Source organism: Schistocerca cancellata, chromosome 3, assembly GCF_023864275.1.
Source record: "Schistocerca cancellata isolate TAMUIC-IGC-003103 chromosome 3, iqSchCanc2.1, whole genome shotgun sequence".
Taxonomy (NCBI): Eukaryota; Metazoa; Arthropoda; class Insecta; order Orthoptera; family Acrididae; genus Schistocerca; species Schistocerca cancellata.
The window spans coordinates 17,021,542-17,045,340 of NC_064628.1; the positions used below are offsets into that span (position 1 = coordinate 17,021,542).

General features: G+C 42.2%; 1 protein-coding gene across 1 annotated transcript in view; it reads right to left on the reverse strand.

Moving 5' to 3' along the window:
• Positions 1 to 5,458, reverse strand: part of LOC126175362 (dipeptidase 1-like) — a 761,174-nt gene extending 755,716 nt beyond the window's left edge. The window contains exon 1 of the mRNA XM_049922122.1: positions 5,366 to 5,458. The gene's annotated coding sequence lies outside the window, so the exon portion shown is untranslated. The remainder of the gene's footprint in view (positions 1 to 5,365) is intronic.
• Between the last annotated feature and the right edge of the window lie 18,341 nt (positions 5,459 to 23,799).

A 23,799-nucleotide genomic window follows, 5' to 3' on the forward strand; every position in this document is an offset into this window, starting at 1 on the left:
TCTTCATCTCCCAGTACCTACTGCAACCTACATCCTTCTGAATCTGCTTAGTATATTCATCTCTTGGTCTCCCCCTACGATTTTTACCCTCCACACTGCCCTCCAATACTAAATTGGTGATCCCTTGATGCCTCAGAACATGTCCTACCAACCGATCCCTTCTTCTGGTCAAGTTGTGCCACAAACTTCTCTTCTCCCCAATCCTATTCAATACCTCCTCATTAGTTATGTGATCTACCCATCTAATCTTCAGCATTCTTCTGTAGCACCACATTTCAAAAGCTTCTATTCTCTTCTTGTCTAAGCTATTTATCGTCCACGTTTCACTTCCATACATGGCTACACTCCATACAAATAGTTTCAGAAATGACTTCCTGACACTTAAATCTATACTCGATGTTAACAAATTTCTCTTCTTCAAAAACGCTTTCCTTGCCATTGCCAGTCTACATTTAATATCCTCTCTACTTCGACCATCATCAGTTATTTTACTCCCCAAATAGCAAAACTCCTTTACTACTTTAAGTGTCTCATTTCCTAATCTAATTCCCTCAGCATCACCCGACTTAATTAGACTACATTCCATTATCCTTGTTTTGCTTTTGTTGATGTTCATCTTATATCCTCCCTTCAAGACACCATCCATTCCGTTCAACTGCTCTTCCAAGTCCTTTGCTGTCTCTGACAGAATTACAATGTCATCGGCGAACCTCAAAGTTTTTATTTCTTCTCCATGGATTTTAATACCTACTCCAAATTTTTCTTTTGTTTCCTTTACTGCTTGCTCAATATACAGATTGAATAACATCGGGGAGAGGCTACAACCCTGTCTTACTCCCTTCCCAACCACTGCTTCCCTTTCATGTCCCTCGACTCTTATAACTGCCATCTGGTTTCTGTACAAATTGTATATAGCCTTGCGCTCCCTGTATTTTACCCCTGCCACCTTTAGAATTTGAAAGAGAGTATTCCAGTCAACATTGTCAAAAGCTTTCTCTAAGTCTACAAATGCTAGAAACGTAGGTTTGCCTTTCCTTAATCTTTCTTCTAAGATAAGCCGTAACGTCAGTATTGCCTCACGTGTTCCAGTATTTCTACGGAATCCAAACTGATCTTCCCCGAGGTCGGCTTCTACTAGTTTTTCCATTCGTCTGTAAAGAATTCGTGTTAGTACTTTGCAGCTGTGGCTTATTAAGCTGATTGTTCGATAATTTTCACATCTGTCAACACCTGCTTTCTTTGGGATTGGAATTATTATATTCTTCTTGAAGTCTGAGGGTATTTCGCCTGTTTCATACATTTTGCTCACCAGATAGTAGAGTTTTGTCAGGACTGGCTCTCCCAAGGCCGTCAGTAGTTCCAATGGAATGTTGTCTACTCCGGGGGCCTTATTTCGACTCAGGTCTTTCAGAGCTCTGTCAAACTCTTCACGCAGTATCGTATCTCCCATTTCATCTTCATCTACATCCTCTTCCATTTCCATAATATTGTCCTCAAGTGCATCGCCCTTGTATAGACCCTCTATATACTCCTTCCACCTTTCTGCTTTTCCTTCTTTGCTTAGAACTGGGTTTCCATCTGAGCTCTTGATGTTCATACAAGTGTTTCTCTTATCTCCAAAGGTCTCTTTAATTTTCCTGTAGGCAGCATCTATCTTACCCCTAGTGAGATAAGCCTCTACATCCTTACATTTGTCCTCTAGCCATCCCTGCTTAGCCATTTTGCACTTCCTGTTGATCTCATTTTTGAGACGTTTGTATTCTTTTTTGCCTGCTTCATTTACTGAATTTTTATATTTTCTCCTTTCATCAATTAAATTCAATATTTCTTCTGTTACCCAAGGATTTCTACTAGCCCTTGTCTTTTTACCTACTTGATCCTCTGCTGCCTTCACTACTTCATCCCTCAAAGCTACCCATTCTTCTTCTACTGTATTTCTTTCCCCCATTCCTGTCAATTGTTCCCTAATGCTCTCCCTGAAACTCTGTACAACCTCTGGTTCTTTCAGTTTATCCAGGTCCCATCTCCTTAAATTCCCACCTTTTTGCAGTTTCTTCAGTTTTAATCTACAGGTCATAACCAATAGATTGTGGTCAGAGTCCACATCTGCCCCTGGAAATGTCTTACAATTTAAAACCTGGTTCCTAAATCTCTGTCTTACCATTATATAATCTATCTGATACCGTTTAGTATCTCCAGGGTTCTTCCATGTATACAACCTTCTATCATGATTCTTAAACCAAGTGTTAGCTATGATTAAGTTGTGCTCTGTGCAAAATTCTATCAGGCGGCTTCCTCTTTCATTTCTTAGCCCCAATCCATATTCACCTACTACGTTTCCTTCTCTCCCTTTTCCTACACTCGAATTCCAGTCACCCATGACTATTAAATTTTCGTCTCCCTTCACTATCTGAATAATTTCTTTTATTTCATCATACATTTCTTCAATTTCTTCGTCATCTGCAGAGCTAGTTGGCATATAAACTTGTACTACTGTAGTAGGTGTGGGCTTCGTATCTATCTTGGCCACAATAATGCGTTCACTATGCTGTTTGTAGTAGCTTACCCGCATTCCTATTTTCCTATTCATTATTAAGCCTACTCCTGCATTACCCCTATTTGATTTTGTATTTATAACCCTATATTCACCTGACCAAAAGTCTTGTTCCTCCTGCCACCGAACTTCACTAATTCCCACTATATCTAACTTTAACCTATCCATTTCCCTTTTTAAATTTTCTAACCTACCTGCCCGATTAAGGGATCTGACATTCCACGCTCCGATCTGTAGAATGCCAGTTTTCTTTCTCCTGATAACGACATCCTCTTGAGTAGTCCCCGCCCGGAGATCCGAATGGGGGACTATTTTACCTCCGGAATATTTTACCCAAGAGGACGCCATCATCATTTAATCATACAGTAAAGCTGCATGCCCTCGGGAAAAATTACGGCCGTAGTTTCCCCTTGCTTTCAGCCGTTCGCAGTACCAGCACAGCAAGGCCGTTTTGGTTATTGTTACAAGGCCAGATCAGTCAATCATCCAGACTGTTGCCCTTGCAACTACTGAAAAGGCTGCTGCTCCTCTTCAGGAACCACACGTTTGTCTGGCCTCTCAACAGATACCCCTCCGTTGTGGTTGCACCTACGATACGGCTATCTGTATCGCTGAGGCACGCAAGCCTCCCCACCAACGGCAAGGTCCATGGTTCATGGGGAGGATATAAGAAGTGGCAATCATTAAAATAATGAAATTGTCCTTGCGGCGAGATCTTTTCCTGCAATTACAATCAATGACTTTCTCCTCCGAATGCAGAAAAATATTGTTGACTTTGATCCACATATGGAGAAATGTCCATCGTAATAAAACAAGAGAAAACATAGATCACACGGAAAATTTAGGCGTTAATTTTTGGCACAATTTATTCGAGAATGGTAAGGTAGAGAAATACTGTGAATGTGGTTGTAGAGGGTGGCAAAAATACCAGGCCGTGCTGAAAAGTTATGCTTCCGATTTCTTTATGTGAGAGCTCTTAAAGCTCTTTAAGTAAAGCATACGTCATTATGATTCACTTTTGTTCTTCACTGGCTGCGCCCGGCCACACTTTGCTGTGGCTCAACGAAAGAAAAGTCAAATCACTCGTTTTTATATGTATGAGAATTGAATATATGAACTAATCTCCTTTTCCCACTGCTCCTGTCCATCTGCCACTCAAGCTTTCTTTGTCCATATCCCCCTTGCTCCCGTTCTCTCTGTCTACCACCTTCTCCTTTCTCTGTCCATGTTCTCCTCCACCTCTCTCTCTCTGTCTCTCTCTGCCATTCTCTCTCCTTCTGCTCTCTCTTTCTACTCATCTCTCCACCCATCACCTCCTCTCCCCTTTCTCTCGCGATCGTCTCCTTTCTCCTATCTCTCAATCTTCTTTGCCTCCTCTGTCTGTCCTTCACCTCCTTCCATTTTTTATGTCCAATTCCTCCCACCCCTCTGTCCATTTCGTCTTCGTCCCTCTGTCTGACCTTTGATTATTATTACAGTAAATTGAGATTCTTAGTAGTATTCTAATCATACAACAATAAATAAATAACAAGACTTGCTGTTTGCAAACTACGTTTCACGAAGTCAACGTCGTGTCGAAATTTCTAAAATGTCAGGCAAGAACTTTCGGAGAACCACGATATTGAACAAACGAACATTTACATTTTTATTTCGATACATGTGTACATATACATTTTTATTTCTATAGGTGTGTACATATTTGCAGCCGTCTGTCACTAGAGGCCTCGAAAATGTAGCGTTTAAAATGGAGTGTATAATGTAACTATGCCCGTGCGTGGCGGCATTTCGAATTCGAGGAGTTGGTTCACACATGAAGCAGCCTCCCTTACAGCATGGCTTTGACAGAGCACACACGAATGCTGCGAAATTTGCAGCAATGGTCGACGCCTTGGGTTCACTGTCATCGATAACCCTCCATACAATCCCGACTTGGTCCCATCCGATTTCAATCTGTTTATGAAACTTCAAGAATACTTTCGAGGACTTCAGTTTCATAGTGATGAATTTGTGCAAACAGAGGTGAAGTTGTGGCTCCGTTAACAAAGTGAAACATGCTACAGTGACGGTATCAACAAACTGGTTCCTCATAAGAAATTCTTCGGCATTACTTTTCAGCATGCCCTAGTAAAACTGTCCCGAAAAGTACTCCATGCGTATTAAGACAGATAGGCCAACAGCCTTGCCGCAGTAGTAACAGCGGTTCCAGTTAGTTCACAGAAGTTAAGCGCTGTGGGGCTTGGCCACCACATAGATGGTTAACCGTCGGGTCTGCCGAGCGCTATTGGCAAGCGGGGTACACTCAGCGCTTGTGAGGACAATCGAGGAGGTACTTGATAGGAAGTAGCGGCTCTGGTCACGAAAACTGACAATGGCTGTTAGAGCGGTGTACTGACCACATGCCCCTCCATATCCGCATCCAGTGTCAGTTGTGAGGTGAGGATGACACGGCAGTCGGTCGGTACCGTCGGGCCTTCGGACGGGGACAGTCAGCCCAGCTTAGTTTTAACGTGCATCTAATATCCTCCAGGGCTATTTTAGTTTGTGCACCCTGTAAGCCAAAAACGTAAGTGTGAATTGCAGCGCAATGATGTAGACGTACATGTAGGAGTCATGAGAACATGAGAATAGAACAGGACAGAAGGTGGTTAATATTGGCGTGGTGTGCTGAGCACTATGCAGTGTGCGTTGTATCGTTTGCCACCTGATGGGGAATCATTCCCGCGCCTTACTTTGCGCCTCAGCAGGTGCCGTGCTCACAGCGCAGGGCCGGCGGACACACAGACAGACACACAGGCAGACACAAAGACGTACCCGTCGATGAGCGGCACCTCGCGCAGGATGCGGCGCACCACCTGCAGGCGGGCCTCCAGCAGCCGCGAGGAGCGCAGCTCCAGCGCCAGCGGGACGCCGACGCCGACGCCCAGCGCCGCCGCCACGATCAGCAGCCCGCACAGCGCCAGCCACTGCTTGTAGTCCAGCTCCAGCACTGCAAGAGAGCACAAGGCCACCGCCACCGGTCACCACCACGTGTCCAGCGAGACCGCAGTGTACGCGCTCTACCGTCTCTAAATAAAGGAATGCAGATGTTTTGTAATTACACATGCCTCACTTAAGGAGCGCAACTGCATATAACTTTTTCGAATATACACTACTGGTCATTAAAATTGCTACACCACGAAGATGACGTGCTACAGACGCGAAATTTAACCGACAGGAAGAAGATGCTGTGATATGCAAATGATTAGCTTTTCAGACCGTTCACACAAGGTTGGTGCCGGTGGCGACGCCTATAACGTGCTGACATGAGGAAATTTCCTAACCGATTTCTCATACACAAACAGAAGTTGACCGGCGTTGCCTGGTGGAACGTTGTTGTAATGCCTCGTGTATGGAGGAGAAATGTGTACCATCACGTTTCCGACTTTGATAAAGGTCGGATTGTAGCCTATTGCGATTGCGGTTCATCGTATCGCGACATTGCTGCTCGCGTTGGTCGAGATCCAATGTCTGTTAGGAGAGTACGGAACCGGTGGGTTCAGGAGGGTAATACGGAACGCCGTGCTGCATCCCAACGGCCTCGTATCACTAGCAGTCGAGATGACAGGCATCTTATCCGCATTGCTGTAACGGATCGTGTAGCCACGTCTCGATCCCTGAATCAACAAATGGGGACGTTTGCAAGACAAGACTACAACCATCTGCACCAACAGTTCGACAACGTTTCCAGCAGCATGGACTATCAGCTCGGAGGCCGTGGCTGCGATTACTCCTGACGCTGCATCACAGACAGGATCGCCTGCGATGGTGTACTCAACGACGAACCTGGGTGCACGAATGGCAAAACGTCATTTTGTTAGATGGATCCAGGTTCTGTTTACAGCATCATGATGGTCGCATCCGTATTTGGCGAGATCGCGGTGAACGCACATTGGAAGGGTCTGTTCGTCATGAAAAAAATGGTTCAAATAGCTCTGAGCACTATGCGACTTAACTTCTGATTTCATCAGTCGCATAGAACGTAGAACTAATTAAACCTAACTAACCTAAGGATACCACACACATCCATGCCCGAGGCAGGATTCGAACCTGCGACCGTAGCGGTCACCCGGCTCCAGACTAAAGCGCCTAGAACCGCACGGCCACACCGACCGGCTGCTCGTCATCGCCATACTGACATATCACCCGGCGTGATGGTATGGGGTGCCATTGGTTCCACGTCTCGGTCACCTCTTGTTCGCATTGACGGCACTTTGAACAGCTGACGTTACATTTCAGATGTGTTACGACCCGTGGCTCTACCCTTCATTCGATCCCTGCGAAACCCTACATTTCAGCAGGATAATGTACGACCGCACTTTGCAGGTCCTGTACGGGCCTTTCTGGATACAGTAAATGGTCAACTGTTGCCCTGGCCAGCACATTCTCCAGATCTCTCACCAACTGAAAAAGTTTGGTCAATGGTGGCCGAGCAACTGGCTCGTCACAATACACCACTCACTACTTTTTATGAACTGTGGTACCGTGTTGAAGCTGCATGTGCAGCTGTACTTGTACACGCCATTCAAGCTCTGTTTGACTCAATGCCCATGCGTATCAAGGCTGTTATTACGGCGAGAGGTGGTTGTTCTGAGTACTGATTTCTCAGGATCTCTGCACCTAAATTGCGTGAAAGTGTAATCACATATCAGTTCTAGTATAATACCCGTTTATCATCTGCATTTCTTCTTGGTGTAGCAATTTTAATGGCCAGTAGTGTATTTGACCTCAGTGTAGTAATGTTGTCATAGTCGCAGTATATTGCAGAAAGTTTACATGACTAGTTTCGGTGAAACTCTGTCACAATTATCAAATGTAACACGTATGAAACAAGTCTGCTATTGATTATGAGAACCTGCAGTGTAAGTACAATTTAACCAACTCTGAGACAAAAATTTCCACATCTTAAGATTTTGAGATGTGGAGATTTCTGCCTCTACCAGTTAGTTTGGAGACAATGTACACAGATAATGTTATACAATATTCGTGCATGGAACTTGGTATTTCATTAAAATCGTCAAGATCCGTTCTGATGCTTCAGTCAACGATTCCACATCACACTTGAGCAAGGTATGTTTCAGAATAACAGCAGAATATCTAAGACAAGATTTTCACTTGTCATATTCGTTATGCAAGTAACTGGACAACGCCGATCCTAATTCAAGATATACGTCGTTTACATATTAATGTACCATATAGATAAAGGGTTAACACTGATCAGGTGCAATTACATTCCTTTTCCGCCATTACTGCATGGCGACGTTTAATTTAACCTGATAAATTCACAGTGCAGTTTCCTATGACAAATGTCTTGAGTTTATATGTTACTTCTATTTCAGATTCTCATAATTAATATCAGACGTATTTCAGAATTGTTACACTTACATTTGATAATGTTGACTGAGCTTCACCGAAACTACTCACGTAAAATTTCTGTAATTTACTGTGATTATGACTTGTCTACTGTTCTGCAGTCAAATAAATTTGAAAACAAAAATAATGTGCTGATGCTGCATTAAGTTTTAGTGATTCTCGAACTAATTCTCGAAAATTTCCACTCGCATGTGGATATTTCAATGATTTAAGGGCATTGCTTGTGAGAAACTCAGCTTGCCCACTTCTCAAATGATACACTGCGAACTATGGATGAAGGGCAACAGGCAGATTCCATCCACTAGTTGCCATCATCCTTCACAGACGTTGGCCATTCTAAAGACGTCGATTCACCGAAGCCATAGATTGCAAACGGAACTGGAACATCTGCTAACGGTGTTTCTCTACGACGGATATTCGTCTCAACGAAAAGAGACAGCGCTACAGACGTACAAACGAGAGGACAAAGCAGAGGATGGGCCATTCAGAACGACTGCTCGTCTACCATACATTGGTAATGTTTCAGCTAAAATAGAATATTAGGAAGACATAAATTACAAGCAATCTTTCGACCTCCTTCCGAAATATGAGCGCTTTTGGGGCCTGTTAGAGACGACTTAGAGTTGCGCTAAGAAGGTGTTTACAGGATTCCGAATGAATGGTGCAAATCTTATGCATTGCGAACGGCGCGTGCTTTGCAGGTTCGCATTGTAGAACATCAGTGACATACTCGCGTTCTCCAAGCAAAGAAGTTCGCTATCGCAGAACACTGTATTTCCACTGGTCATTCGGTGAAATACAATGAAAAAAATTGTGTTCCACATCTCGAACTCTTACACTTCAGTCAGCAACGAATCAGTGCTAATATGACTGCCTGAATAGCTTATGAATCTAGACGGCGGTTTGCAGTTAAATTCTGAAAGGGACCCGATTATAGAAACACTTTGGGCTCTGCGTAATCGGCGCCTACCTGCGGTCCTACCCTGCATAAACAATCCACGGAGGGCGCGCAGAGCAGCATACACACACACACACACGCACACACACACACACACACACACACACACACACACACAGCAGAAGCGCATCTGCACAAGCAATGCATGAGCAGTACCCACAAGGACACCACGTATGTGACGGTGGGCCCTTAATTAGGGGGCCTTAATGTATTTCTCGTCAGTTTTCACCTGAGCATGGCCGAAATACCGTACTATCAAGTTAAAGACCTCTGCCAGTTTTCAAATGTTCAAATGGCTCGGAGCACTATGGGACTTAACATCTGTGGTCATCAGTCCCCTAGAACTTAGAACTACTTAAACCTAACTAACCTAAGGACATCACACACATCCATGCCCGAGGCAGGATTCGAACCTGCGACCGTAGCAGTCGCGCAGGATCTGCCAGTTTTCTCGAAATTTTATAGAACAATCTGCACACCGAAGAAGTTTTAAAACAGAACCCAGTATGTTGGCTTCAACGACGAGTGTTCATCAGGGATAAGGGTATAGTCAGCAGTGCCACAGGGAAGTGTAGCAGGACCGCTGTTATTTTCTAGTATGTACAGTCATGCTCAAAAGTACCCGAACGACCTAAATTGCATTTCGCCTGATTCGCATACAACCCGCATAACGCAGCTGTCAAGAATGTCCTCCAATTGCTCCTCGGTACAGTCGTTTGACTATCGAAAATGGTTCCAACAAATCACCACTAGAAAACACTGCTCTGTATCGCAATAACTCAAGATGTAAAATTACACCATGATACTACAAATATCAGGGAACACCTTACAGAGATAAGATTGTCCTTAAGGCTTGTAAGCTAACATTTATTACAATAAATAACATACCTGAAATGTTACCACTCTCATTATTACGTCAGATACGTAATGCACGTAGTACGTTCGTCGTATTCATGATTTCCTCTTCAAAGTAACATGCCGTACTTATTATTTAACACAAAATGACATTTAAAATTTGTTATTCACAAGCAGCTAGTTGAGAATACGTTTGAACTTCAAATGACACGACGAACCGTCTCGCTCTGCATATCGATTCAAACCCAGGTCATGAAGACTAAGCAAAGATATCGTGACTGATGGGAACTAACCGTCATTCCTGACTATGCATACAAAGAGTGATATACCACGATTTTAGACAGAATCAGTTAGCAAATATCAACTTTAAATTACAATAACGTAAAAGTTTTTAACGGACATGAATTCCTAACCAGCATCTATTGTCCCTGTTAACGAAATACGAGAGATGTTAAATATTGCTTCTTCACAAGTAACTTTCTTGAAATGTCGTGAGGTAAAGCTTTGTGTTGGACAGGGATTCGAACCCAGAACCTAATCAGATTTATTATCGAAGCACAATCAACTGTGCATATCGGATTTTCTCGGTAGTAGCTAGATGTTTTAACTGAAATGACGAGACGAAACATTAATTTTTTCCTTCCCAGCACTCCAACCCTGAACCTATCCCTGTTATTTACTACAGAAATCCAACGTTAATTATGGGTTTGTTACACCAGCAGCGACATGATGACATGTTTGAACTGAAATAATATGACGAAGAGTTCAGTGCTGACTGGGAATCGAACCCCACACATATCGTTGTTGACTACACACAAACAGACGTCAGCTACCGAATTTTTCTCCACCAGCATTCTTGAACTTACAGTGACCTCGCAAGTAGTTCTGTGTCTCACTGGGAGTCAAAAACGTCAGATATCGTTAGTGTTGACAACGAATGAAAATACATTAAAAATCAAAATTATTATCCACCAGCAGATAGGTGTTCACATGAATGAGCTTGATAATAAGTAACAAGAACTTTAGTGCTGTGTCAGGATTCTAACCCATTCACGAGCAAAATGTGGAGCTGTTGAAGAATCTGCAGTTTCGAACAAACAACAAATTGTAGTCTAGGTGTATGTCACGAATGGATCAAATTCCGCGTTAAGGGCGGTCTGAGTTGCATTCCCAGTTCAAAAAAAATTTTTATCGAAATACAGAATCTCAAATAGAAGATGGAATAAGCGACCTGTACCCTACATAGCGTTTGTTTCGTCACTATAAATAATTAACTAGTATAATAAAGGTAACTGGTGATAGAAAGTCTACATGTCGCCATTACTGACTTTATTGTGGTTCAACCTAACGTCTACTTGGTAGTGAAGGAATACCATGATTATTGTGAATTTCAGGCCACAATGCCATTACACCTTCTTTATTTGGCGTAGCCAGAAGAGAATAGAATCTGTCTCTCCCTATCAAATATCATCAGCAGATTAATTTTATTTTTTTTTACTTTTTTTAATTTTTTTGTTTGTTTTTATTTTTTTACTTTTTTCTTCTTTTACGGGCCTCCCAACTCCTCTTATAGCGCGGCCTTCCGCTCTCCAATTACGCCTTCTTCGGCGAGCTTCTTTAGCTTTAAAATAAAACGTTGCTTCTTCCAAACAGAAAAGACGAATTTTTGCACTGTCCATTCAGTCTGAAAAGAGGAAACGTCTCGGTACAGGTTCCTGGAGCGTCGACGTCTTGTGGAAGACGTTGATCTTCGAGGTGAAGTGATGGAAAAGAAGACACTGAATCCCTGCGAGGAATATCTCTTGTGTATTGTTCACCGCCAGCGAAGCATCGAAGGAAACCTAAAATCCTCTTGAAGGGAAAGTGTATGCCTATAATGACAGCGAAGCAGTCGCTTTGCGCCTACACTCCATAAAATAAAAATAAAATAATGACAGCGAATCAGTTGCTTTGCACATATACTTCATAAAATAAAGAATAGAATTAAATAAAAAATCAAATTACTTCCTGAGTTAGCCCTCTCAGTCAGAGGGAAGGAACAGCCTTCACGCGTTCCATGATATTATGTTCAAAACGGAAACATTCAGAAAAATAAAAGTATCGACGCACATGTCAAAGGAAGCAGTATCGAAGTGCCAGTCGTATAAGGAGAAGGAAAACACAGTTCTCTCCGACGTTTTAATAAGAAAGGAAAAAGTTTCCATTCTTGAAAACCGAACAATCTCGTTGGCAGCGTCGTGCGCAACGCATCCGTGATTGGACGCCGATGACGTAGGAACCAGACGTGGAAGAAATAAATAAATAGATAAAGAAATCACTGAATGACAACGAAACACAAACATACTAACACGGGATAAAACTTTGTGAAACATTCGCCGTAGTTTCCATATTGCAGTCCTGCACAAGCAGATGCATCGTACTTGTACAATATTCACTCTTCCTGTAGCATTCAATTTGCATTAACCATGTTTTCGTACTCGGAGACAATTCAGAACACAGAAGGAATAAATGTTGGAGCAGTGAAGTCCATATTACAACAGTTTGTCGTGGGCAAATGCGAGTGCAATTTGCAGAAAATTGGCAAATATTTTGTGATAATTTTTTCCGGGTTTTAGTAAGGTCATGTTGCGTAGACAAATAAACCAAATAGGCATAGTCGCCCGTAAGTCGCAAATGCAGGATGGCGAAAACAGTGTAAGCCACGATCCATGCGGTGGCGGCACGCTTCGTAGGCGGATATGGTTTAAAGTGCGGGATCAAAGCCGTGTCCGTAGAGAAACTGGCGGCGCTGGTGCGGTTGATAAATGCGAGCATGCTGACGGCAACGTTCCAAGTCGTGCAGTGCAAAAGAAAAGCTGTAACTGTCTGTCTATCAGATGTCTAGATCCGGTCATATGCATTATCTCACAGCACTGTGGAATGCGGAAGGTCTGGAGGAACTGTTATTGACTTCTGCAGGTGCTGTACCAACGGGTCAGCTAGTGGCGTAATGGTAAGCGTCGTGCACTGTGGATGAGCTGTCGCGAGTAGGATTGCATTCACTGCTACATGTGTCATTTTAATGAAAGATATCGTTACATACCATGATTCAATTTCATTACAACAGTTTTTTACTCTCTCTCTCATTCTTTTTTATTTCTCTCTCTCTCTTTCTCTCTCTCTCTTTCTCTCTCTCTCTCTCTCATACACACACACACACACACACACACACACACACACACACACACACACACACACCCACGCACAAACACACACATTCTTTTTTTATTTGTTTGTTGTGCTCGACTATTGGTGAGGCACAAAAAGTCTGTGAATGATTTTCTTAGTTTTGAGTATTCTTACGAAAGAAATATAAAAACAAGTATGAGAGTTACTGATTTATGATGCATAGTTTGCAGTCAGTTCTGAGTATTATTAGTAACTACGCATCAGTCCCTAAACCTAGTTACTGAAATGGGAATCACAGACACATTACGTATTCCAGGCCATAGCAGCCGCGTCTTTGAGAGGCCAGCTATGATCACTTCCCAGCTCACTGTAGGATCACATCGGTTCGTCTTCTTCCTGCTTGTACTGTAACTGAGATTTGGCAACAAGGCAGGGTATATTTGGTAACTCTGTGATCGACGAGTTACTTCCTGGTGTGCACGGAAATAAGCCTCAAAGTTCTCTTGATTTTACCTGTCATTTCCATTGAATAATCTGAGTTATTATCGCTTGAAGTGTAACAAATGATTGAAAAATTACGGTTTTCGGCCCCAGAGAGTGGTTGCACGTGGAAGTCGCAACTAATCTCGTAATTTAAATAGCTGTTTACGAGTTCTAGCCACTATTGGCCACGTAATAGGAAACCAAAATACATATCTCTTCTCTAGCTTTTTGGTTAAGTGCTAACCCGTGAAGAAGCGTCTGATATGGTTCGCAGTTCCAGTCTCACTGAGTATAGCGTTTTTATCCCTTCTGTGAAAGAGCTACAAGCAGTCAGATCAAACATCGATAAGGAAATCGCAAGAAAATACTTTCGGCTCATACTGCAATGGTGAAAAACTTACAACGGTGCACTACAGGTAACGCCTCTTTCCGCTGCTGACAAGGAAATTTTGGGTTTCTAGGAATACATAACTATATTTTTGAAATGCCACATGTGCATAACTCTTGAGTATGATACAGTATACCGATTAAGCACAGACTCAATCGAAATCTAAGTGAGTAGTGTCTTACTAATTCGAGCTAATAGAGGCACGCTTGTGTACAGATACTCACTTTTATTAAAACAGACTTTCGTCGTAGGGTTATCATGGGTAGTTTTATTTCATTTTTATAGTACAGTGCACAGTTTCCGTAAGGTTCCTTTTAGTGTTGTTAAAGCAACAGTAAACATGAGAGAGAAATTAATCATGAACAATATATGCGAATTCTCTGATATTATCTATAACAGTCTGACAATGCATATGGAGTTTATTGATTACATGCATGTAGAAAACTAGTTCTGAGTTAAAGCCGTCAAACAAGGTTTCAAGAAGTATAAAATGCCACTACCACACGACAGCTAATGTAGAAAATACTTTTATGACGTATTACGGCACGATGCGCTCTCTCCATACATAATATAAAAGTTTCGAGATGCATCTGCTGCCTGGCCTCTATTAAACCTCAAAAGAACAAAATGTCGCAGAAATTAGCCCTTTTTCCACATACGACTGTTTTGGGTTGAGAAGTGAAGGGAATTATGTTCAAAGTTCCATTACATTGATAACTTCAGCAGACAACAGAATTGCGTTTTAAAAAAATGTAGCAGTGAATGCAATCGTACTCGCGACAGCCCATCCACAGTGCACGACGCTTACCATTACGGTACTAGCTGACATGTTGGTTCAGCACCTCCAGAAGTCAATAACAGTTCCTCCAGACCTTCCGCATTCCACAGTGCTGTGAGATAATGCATATGACCGGATCTAGACATCTGAGAGACAGGCAGTTACAGCTTTTCTTTTGCACTGCACGACGTTTTCAACAAACATATAGCGCAGTAGGGTAGCTCAAGTGGAATGGAACACTGCCTATTTAAATTTCGGCATCCTAAACTCTTGGCAGCTCTGTGGAGGTGACAGTTACGTGATTTTTTTTCGGGGATTACAAAGTAGAGTCGAACTGGGTAACTGTGGTAGCTAGTTCATGGCGATTCGCTCAACCAAGTAAATGAATGTAGTGAACATGCTGCAAACCACTACAGGGAGCCTGTATGACAGAATTCTGATATAGTGTGGCGCAACATCCTAATGAGCAAAGGATTCGGTGGCCTGTTGGATTGATAATAGGTTCATATATTTATGGTCTGGGTTCGATTCCAACTTCTGCTGATGATTTTTGATAGGGAGAGACAGATACTATTCCCTTCTGGCTACGCCAAGTGAAGAAGATGCAATGGCATTGTGGCCTGAAATTCACATTAATCATGATATTCCTTCACTACCAAGTAGACGTTAGGTTGAACCACAATGATGTCAGGAATGGCGACATGTAGACTTTCTGTCACCAGTTACCTTTATGATACTAGTTATTTATTTATAGTGACGAAACAAACGCTATGTAGGGTACAGGTCGCTTATTCCATCTTCTATTTGAGATTCTGTATTTCGATAAAATTGGTTCTGAACTGGGAATGCAACTCAGACCGCCCTTAACGCGGAATTTGATCCCTTCGTGACATACACCTAGACTACAATTTGTTGTTCGTTCGAAACTGCAGATTCTTCAACAGCTCCACATTTTGCGCGTGAATGGGTTCGAATCCTGACCCAGCACTAAAGTTTTCATTACTTATTTTCAGGCTCAATGATGAGAACACCTATCTGCTGGTGGATAATAATTTTGATTTTTAATGTATTTTCATTCGTTGTCAACACTAACGATATCTGACGTTTTTGACTCCCAGTGAGACACAGAACTACTTGCGAGGTCACTGTAAGTTCAAGGATGCTGGTGGAGAAAAATTCGGTAGCTGACGTCTCTTTGTGTGTAGTCAACAACGATATGTGTGGAGTTCGTTTCCCAGTCAGCACTGAACTCTTCGTCATATTATTTCAGTTCAAACATGCTCACATGTCACTGCTGGTGCAACAAACCCATATTTAACGTTAGTTTTCTCTAGTAAATAACAGGGATAGGTTCCGGGTTGGAGTGCTGGGAAGGAAGAAATTAATGTTTCGTCTCGTCATTTCAGTTAAAACATCTAGCTACTACCGAGAAAATCCGATATGCACAGTGGATTGTGCTTCGATAACAAATCTGATTAGGTTCTGGGTTCGAATACCTGTCCAACACAAAGCTTTACCTCAAGGCATTTCAAGTAAATTACTTGTGAAGAAGCAATATTTAACATCTCTCGTATTTCGTTAACAGGGACAATAGATGCTGGTTAGTAATTCATGTCCGTTAAAAACTTTTACGTTATGTAATTTAAAGCTGATATTTGCTAACTGATACTGTCTAAAATCGTGGTATATCACTCTTTGTATGCATAGTCAGGAATGACGGTTAGTTCCCATCAGTCACGATATCTTTGCTTAGTCTTCATGACCTGGGTTTGAATACATATGCAGAGCGAGACGGTTCGTCGTGTCATTTGAAGTTCAAACGTATTCTCAACTAGCTGCTTGTGAATAACAGATTTTTAATGTCATTTTGTGTTAAATAATAAGTACGGTATGTTACTTTGAAGAGGAAATCATGAATACGACGAACGTACTACGTGCATTACGTATCTGACGTAATAATGAGAGTGGTATCATTTCAGGTATGTTATTTATTGTAATAAATGTTAGCTTACAAGCCTTAAGGACAATCTTATCTCTGAAAGGTGTTCCCTGATATTTGTAGTATCATGGTGTAATTTTACATCTTGAGTTATTGGGATACAGAGCAGTGTTTTCTAGTGGTGATTTGTTGGAACCATTTTCGATAGTCAAACGACTGTACCGAGGAGCGATTGGAGGACCTTCTTGACAGCTGCGTTATGCGGGTTGTATGCGAATCAGGCGAAATGCAATTTAGGTCGTTCGGGTACTTTTGAGCATGACTGTACATACTAGAAAATAACAGCGGTCCTGCTACACTTCCCTGTGGCACTGCTGACTATACCCTTATCCCTGATGAACACTCGTCGTTGAAGCCAACATACTGGGTTCTGTTTTAAAACTTCTTCGGTGTGCAGATTGTTCTATAAAATTTCGAGAAAACTGGCAGATGCCGCGCGACTGCTACGGTCGCAGGTTCGAATCCTGCCTGGGGCATGCATGTGTGTGATGTCCTTAGGTTAGTTAGGTTTAAGTAGTTCTAAGTTCTAGGGGACTGATGACCATAAAATGTTAAGTCCTATAGTGCTCCGAGCCATTTGAACATTTGAAAACTGGCAGAGGTCTTTAACTTGATAGTACGGTATTTCGGCCATGCTCAGGTGAAAACTGACGAGAAATACATTAAGGCCCCCTAATTAAGGGCCCACCGTCACATACGTGGTGTCCTTGTGGGTACTGCTCATGCATTGCTTGTGCAGATGCGCTTCTGCCGTGTGTGTGTGTGTGTGTGTGTGTGTGTGTGTGTGTGTGTGTGTGTATGCTGCTCTGCGCGCCCTCCGTGGATTGTTTATGCAGGGTAGGACCGCAGGCAGGCGCCGATTACGCAGAGCCCAAAGTGTTTCTATAATCGGGTCCCTTTCAGAATTTAACTGCAAACCGCCGTCTCGATTCATAAGATGTTCAGGCAGTCATATTAGCACTGATTCGTTGCTGACTGAAGTGTAAGAGTTCGAGATGTGGAACACAATTTTTTTCATTGTATTTCACCGAAATGGAACGAGCACGTGAGGATTTTGGAAGGAAAGGCGATCGGCTTTGGTTTACTGGGAGAATTCTTGGGAAGTGTGGTTCACCTGTAAAGGAGACAGATGTAGGACGGTACTGCGACCTGTTCTTCAGTACTGCTCGAGTGTTTGGGAAGTGCATCAGGTTGGATTACAGGAGCACGTTGAAGCTATTCCAAAGCGAGGTGCTAGATCTTTTACCGTTAGGATCGAACACCATGCAAGTGTTACGGAGATGTTTCATGAACACAAATGGGAATCCCTAGAGTGAAGGCGAAGTTCTCTTCGAGGAACTCTATTGAGAAAATTGAGAGGCTCGAAATTTGAAGATAACTACAGAAATATTTCACTGCCGCCAACATAAATTAGGCGTAAGGACCACGAAGATGTGAGAAATTAGGGTTAGATTGTACATAGTCGCTTTCCTCTAGCTCCATGTGCAGCTGGAACAGGAAAGAAAATTACTAATAGTTGTGTGGGATATCCTCCACCATGCACGGTATGTTGGCTTGTGGAGTATGTATCTAGATGTACAGTCGTGGACAAAACGAGCGAGACCCCTCGCCTTTTCGTTATGCTGATCCGCACGGCTTTAAAGTCTGCTACACAGCATAACCGGCAAGGCGACGAAGTGCTACCAACATACTATGCACAGGCGTGAAATTGACAAACTATCTGAACTTTTTTAGGCTGTTTTCAATAATTTGTAAGACTATATTAATGCTGATTAGTGTGTTAAATACAACACGTAAATATAAGACAGAATGAAGGAAGAAACGCTAATTGGTATGAACTGTACCAATAAAAATGAATTTCAACTTACCGAGATAACATAACTGTTTTAGTAAGACAAAGAACGCCGGATCGTTACGAATTAGCAAAATATTATCCGCTTTCGGCCGCGAAACGGTCTGTGTCAACGTTCAGACCAGTCATACTGGATTACCGTTGCTGACCTACCATGAAAGTGTGCAAATTTAGCAATGCGTGAAGATTCATAACGAAATTCAGTTAAAAATCATTCAGTGCCACACTTAAGTCAATTCCATTATTGACAGAAGCGAAAAAAGTAGGCAGTAACATGTATGAAATTCTACAAGAGTGTCATATTGACATGCACAGGGCGGCAGTACAGAATAAAGGTAGCGATAAAAAGTATTGAGGGCGCGAGAATTTCTTAAAATTGCTTTACTGATATTCTACCTGCCTCCATCGAGATTAGAACCGAAAACAAACCAGACCTTCCTTTCACTACGCTAGCAGACAACCCAGGCAAACAGCCCTCTATTATTACCCCAGACGTGAATAAGCCGGCAATTTCGCAATGAAAATGGTAAAATGATCTACAGATTCTGTTCCATAGAGCTTTCTGGGCTCAAAAACATGAATTTTCTTCCTTTATGTCACCGCTTATGTGATAATCATTCGGGATGTTTATCGAAATAACAAAATACTCTTATTAGAGGGTAAATTTAGTGGGATAATTCTCCACCACCTCAGGAAATAAACGGCCACATAGCTGCCAAACATATTCTACACTGTTTCGAATTCTCCACTAGACTCGCCACAGCCAGAAAACGTTCATTAGCCTAAGTGTTTCTTAAGCTACCTAGCAATGGGAATGTTCGCACTTCTAAAACACGGTAGCATTAATACTGGGATGTGAATTACAACGTGTATAGGCAAATGGATTCTATTTGCATTCCTGTAAACGTGATTTGGATCGAAAGCGTAGCTACGATTAATATGCTGATGTATCGACTACAACTAGAACATTTCGAATAAAGAGTAGGGGGTGTTATTTATGCGGCTCTCATCTTCAGTAGCTGTCGTAGCTGTTTTCGTTGTTAGGATTTCGTCACCTAAACCGGTAAAAACGGAACCCTACTAGTCTCACTTTCTTGACCGTCTATCGGTCTACCCAACCTTTCAAACCCGTTTACCTCCAGAGCGGGTAGACATAATAAGCGGAAATGTATCGCACTTCTTGCGGTAACCGGTCCCTTGGTGGTGTAAAAAAGTGAGCTTCTATGTCAACGCAATCTAAAGATACGGCCGTTTATGTAAAGAAAATTTACGCGAAAGGTCAAAAAATGGCTTCAAGAACCATGCGACCAAACTGCTTATGTCATCAGCCCCTAGGCCTAGAACTCCTTAAACCTAGCTAGCCTAAGGACATCACAGTCCGCATCGACTACTCAGTTTGTATATTTTGCTTTTTATTTTCATAGTTCCACACAACTTCTTCCTGTTTTCTCGATTGATCTGTGTTCAGTTTTTCAAGGCCTATCCACTGCGCCAACTTATAGGGAGGTTCCCTTGTTAGCTATGAAACAACTGTAGCGAAACGGAGCATCCTCGTTATCCATGTGATGGATAAGACGACTAATTCGCATCATAAATGTCAGTGTAAGCATCAATTTATGTTGGAATGTGCTTCCTGGACCAAATAACATACGTTTCCTACGTCTTCAATACGAATCATGAAGCAAATGTAATTTAAAGGACATAAAAATATCGAGTGATTTTACTAACATAACTATAAACCACCCACGAACATAAATCGATGATCACATAGTTGTAAAAAAGTAGTCTACAGTATTGCCATTGTCCATTAGACTAGCAGCAGGAAGAAAACGTACGCTCAGCTGTGATGAGATATCTTGCACTGACGAAGCTCGCGCTTCGAAGACACCACAGCATCGTCTGCCACCATTTCATGGGAAACGAAATATCTCAAGTGTACAGCCTTAGACATAAAAACATCGCCGGCGCAAGCACCGTGCGATCCGCGATATGACGCCGTTGAAATCACGGCTAACCCGCGCCGGAAAGCTGTTAATATCATCTGATGTTGCTAACAAGTTATTTACTTCTGGTGAATGATTTTCTGCGCAGTTAATTTAAGATAGAATAACTAAAATATATTTGATGTTACGGAAGACGAAGGACGCCTAATTCATTTCCCTCTCTTTACTTATGATGTTACATTCACAATCTGAGCATACGTATTATCCATAACCACACTTTAGCGCCACACAGATACGTGAATGAAACACATTGGAGTACAGTTTTAGACATAAAAACTGACCGCCGGCCGCCTGCCACAGAGACTAAGTCCGAGTCTATTCACTTAACGTAGCCAATAAAACTGACCGGCCATCTGCACAATATGGCAACACTGTAAGATGCGGAAGCGTTAGGAGGAAGTGTTGTCTACTTCCGAGATGTTCTCGGATTGTGTGAGCCCGTGGTCTAGTGCTAGCCGGCACGGTAGCTCAGCGTGTTCGGTCAGAGAGCCGGTTGGCCTCTGTAATAAAAAAACTGAGTGGAAGGTTCAACCACCGAACTTGAACAGGATGTCCTGCGACGTCCGCAACGACCAAACACAACGATCAATAATGAACAATAAGAAAAAAAAGAAAAGAAAAAATGGTTATCGTCATGCATTCTAAGCTTATGGTCGCCTGTTCGTGTCCAACTATTTTTTTTTACCACATTTCGGTCTAAAGTTATGATTCTGATTGAGCATCGAAGATAATTCGCTTAACATTCTACCCACCAGCAACGACAAGTATTACAGAAACAATTCCGCAGGACAGCTCGTGGCTGCGCCGCGATCATAACAGCTTCCGTTCGAGCGTTTCCTCGCGCTGCAGCGGCTACCGGCCACCGGCCAGACGCCACCCGCAGCCTGAAATCCGGCGCCGCCCATGTGAACGCGGCGCCGCGTTGTCAGTGTATGTATCAACCGTCATTTTCGAATTTGAAGTTCTAGTTATCATCTTGCAGTTAAGCACTGGATTTTGCATACTTGAAAATCATGAACTACAGTTAAGCATTGTAAAATTGAATCGCAAGTGGAAAAAGGTGTAACAAAATGGTTCAAATGGCTCTGAGCACTATGGGACTCAACTGCTGAGGTCATTAGTCCCCTAGAACTTAGAACTAGTTAAACCTAACTAACCTAAGGACATCACAAACATCCATGCCCGAGGCAGGATTCGAACCTGCGACCGTAGCGAAGGTGTAACATCTGCAACACAACGTTTACATTTGGTATAACAGAGGGGTGAATGCAGAGGAGGCAGCTAGAAAGATTTGAACTGTGTTTGGAGCGAGTGCTTTTGGTAAAAATACGCCAGAAAAAGATATTCGTGTTTCAACAAAGATCGTTCTGGCATGAATGATTTTCCACGTTAAGGAAGTCTCGACTACTGATATATGTGATAGATTACCATTTAACCATCATGCGACATTTGCATTCAACAGGCAAAGTTCAGAAGTCTGGTGTAGGAGTACTGCATGCTCTAATTCGAAACAACAAAAATCAACGGAGTGACTATTATTGAACGTCATCAGGTCACTCATCGAGCATTCCTTTCGGTCGGAGTGTAAGAAAATAGAGCAACAAAACTACATCACCTGTGCTACTGTATGATAACGCACTATGTTGATTTGAGAAACAAAACAATCCAGGAGATTGATAGAAAAGTCGTCTGTCAGGCACTTGTATTGATAGGGAAGTCCTCTCTCAAGCACTTGTCCCTCTCGTCATATATTTGTAAAATTTTACCTTTCCCGCTCTTGATCGATCAACCGTCAAGGCAATTCATTTCTAGACGGAAATACTCTTAAAACTACTCTGGTTTAATGACATCGTTAGAACCAGTAGGTTTCTACAGGCGTAGAATTTGTAAACAACTTTAGCATTGTCAGATCGTTTTAGATATCGTGAAAGAAACTTCTGCTGCTGATTAATTTCTCTTTGATAATTACTGTTGCGTTTAGTAAACTAATGGAAAATGCAATTACAATATTCACTGTACTAATACAAATTAAATTCAGCTTCCTACAGAAACATCACGACGGCAGTCTATCTTAATAAATCATTAAGTGTCTGTGAGACGATTGAACCTATTTTAACACGAATTAGTAGGATATTACCAACTTTTGACTTCGAAAAGATCTGTATTTGTTTCATTTCCTGTACCATTCGCAAGTATTATGAAAATGTGACATTTCATAGGTAAAATTATGTATTCACAACAACAAAAAATATGTCGGTAGAAAACAAAAGTGGCATTATGAATTTGGCAGTACCGTAAGGTTTTCGCTCTGACACTAAGAGTTACTGAAAGTAGCAAGACGAATTTTGCTCGAGCGTTGTCTTACGATTCCCTTATTGAGTTTTTATCAGCCTGCTTGTAGCTGTGCTACAAAAGAATTAAAAATCTGGCTTTCAGCGAGTCGCGAATGGCGAACGAAAGCAGCTTGCACCTGTTAGCTAAGCATGTTACCTGGGAACTGTTTTTTTCCTAAATTGGGAAGACGTCCTTTTGTCGTTGAATTGTTGGCAAATGTCAGTCAGACGTGTGGCGTTGGTCTAAGTGTTACGGTGTGTTGAATTTGTGCCAATGATTTTTCTACAGGTTTCTTCTGTCCCAAATAGAGAGTTGAAGTATCCCACTAGTATTTTCACGTCATCCTGGTGAAATTCGCTCATAGTATTTTCGAGTGTGTTCCAAAATTTTTCGACATTTTCGGAGTTTTTCTTATTTTCGATGTTGGTGGGGACACGTGCATTGATGAGTGTATATTTTTTACTGTGGCTCTGAATGAGCATAGTCATAAGTCGCTTGTTGATGGGCCGGCCACGGTGGCCAAGCGGTTCTAGGCGCTTCAGTTCGGAACCGCGCGACTGCTACGGTCGATGGTTCGAATCCAGCCTCGGGCATGGAAGTGTGTGATGTCCTTAGGTTAAGTTAGGTTTAATTAGTTCTAAGTTCCAGGGGACTGATGACTTCCGGTGTTAAGTCCCATAGTGCTCAGAGTCATTTGAACCTTTTCATTGTTGATGGGTGTGATTTCTTTGACAGAGTTGATGATAGATCTGTGTTCGAGAAATGCAATGCCGAAGATTGGTACGCCTTTCGCTACCTTTTGTTGTATTTTGCTTTTGAAGACGCAATGGTTTCCCTAATGCAAGGTTTCATTGTCAGTTAGTCGTGGTTCTTGAAGAGCAAGGATGAGAATTTTTTGTCGGTGGAATTCTTTTGCGAGATTATTTAGTTTTCGTGTTTGGATCATTGTATCGATGTTTACTTTTAAATGTATGTTTCTTCCTTGTAGGGAAATTTACCAGAGATCTTCGATATTCTC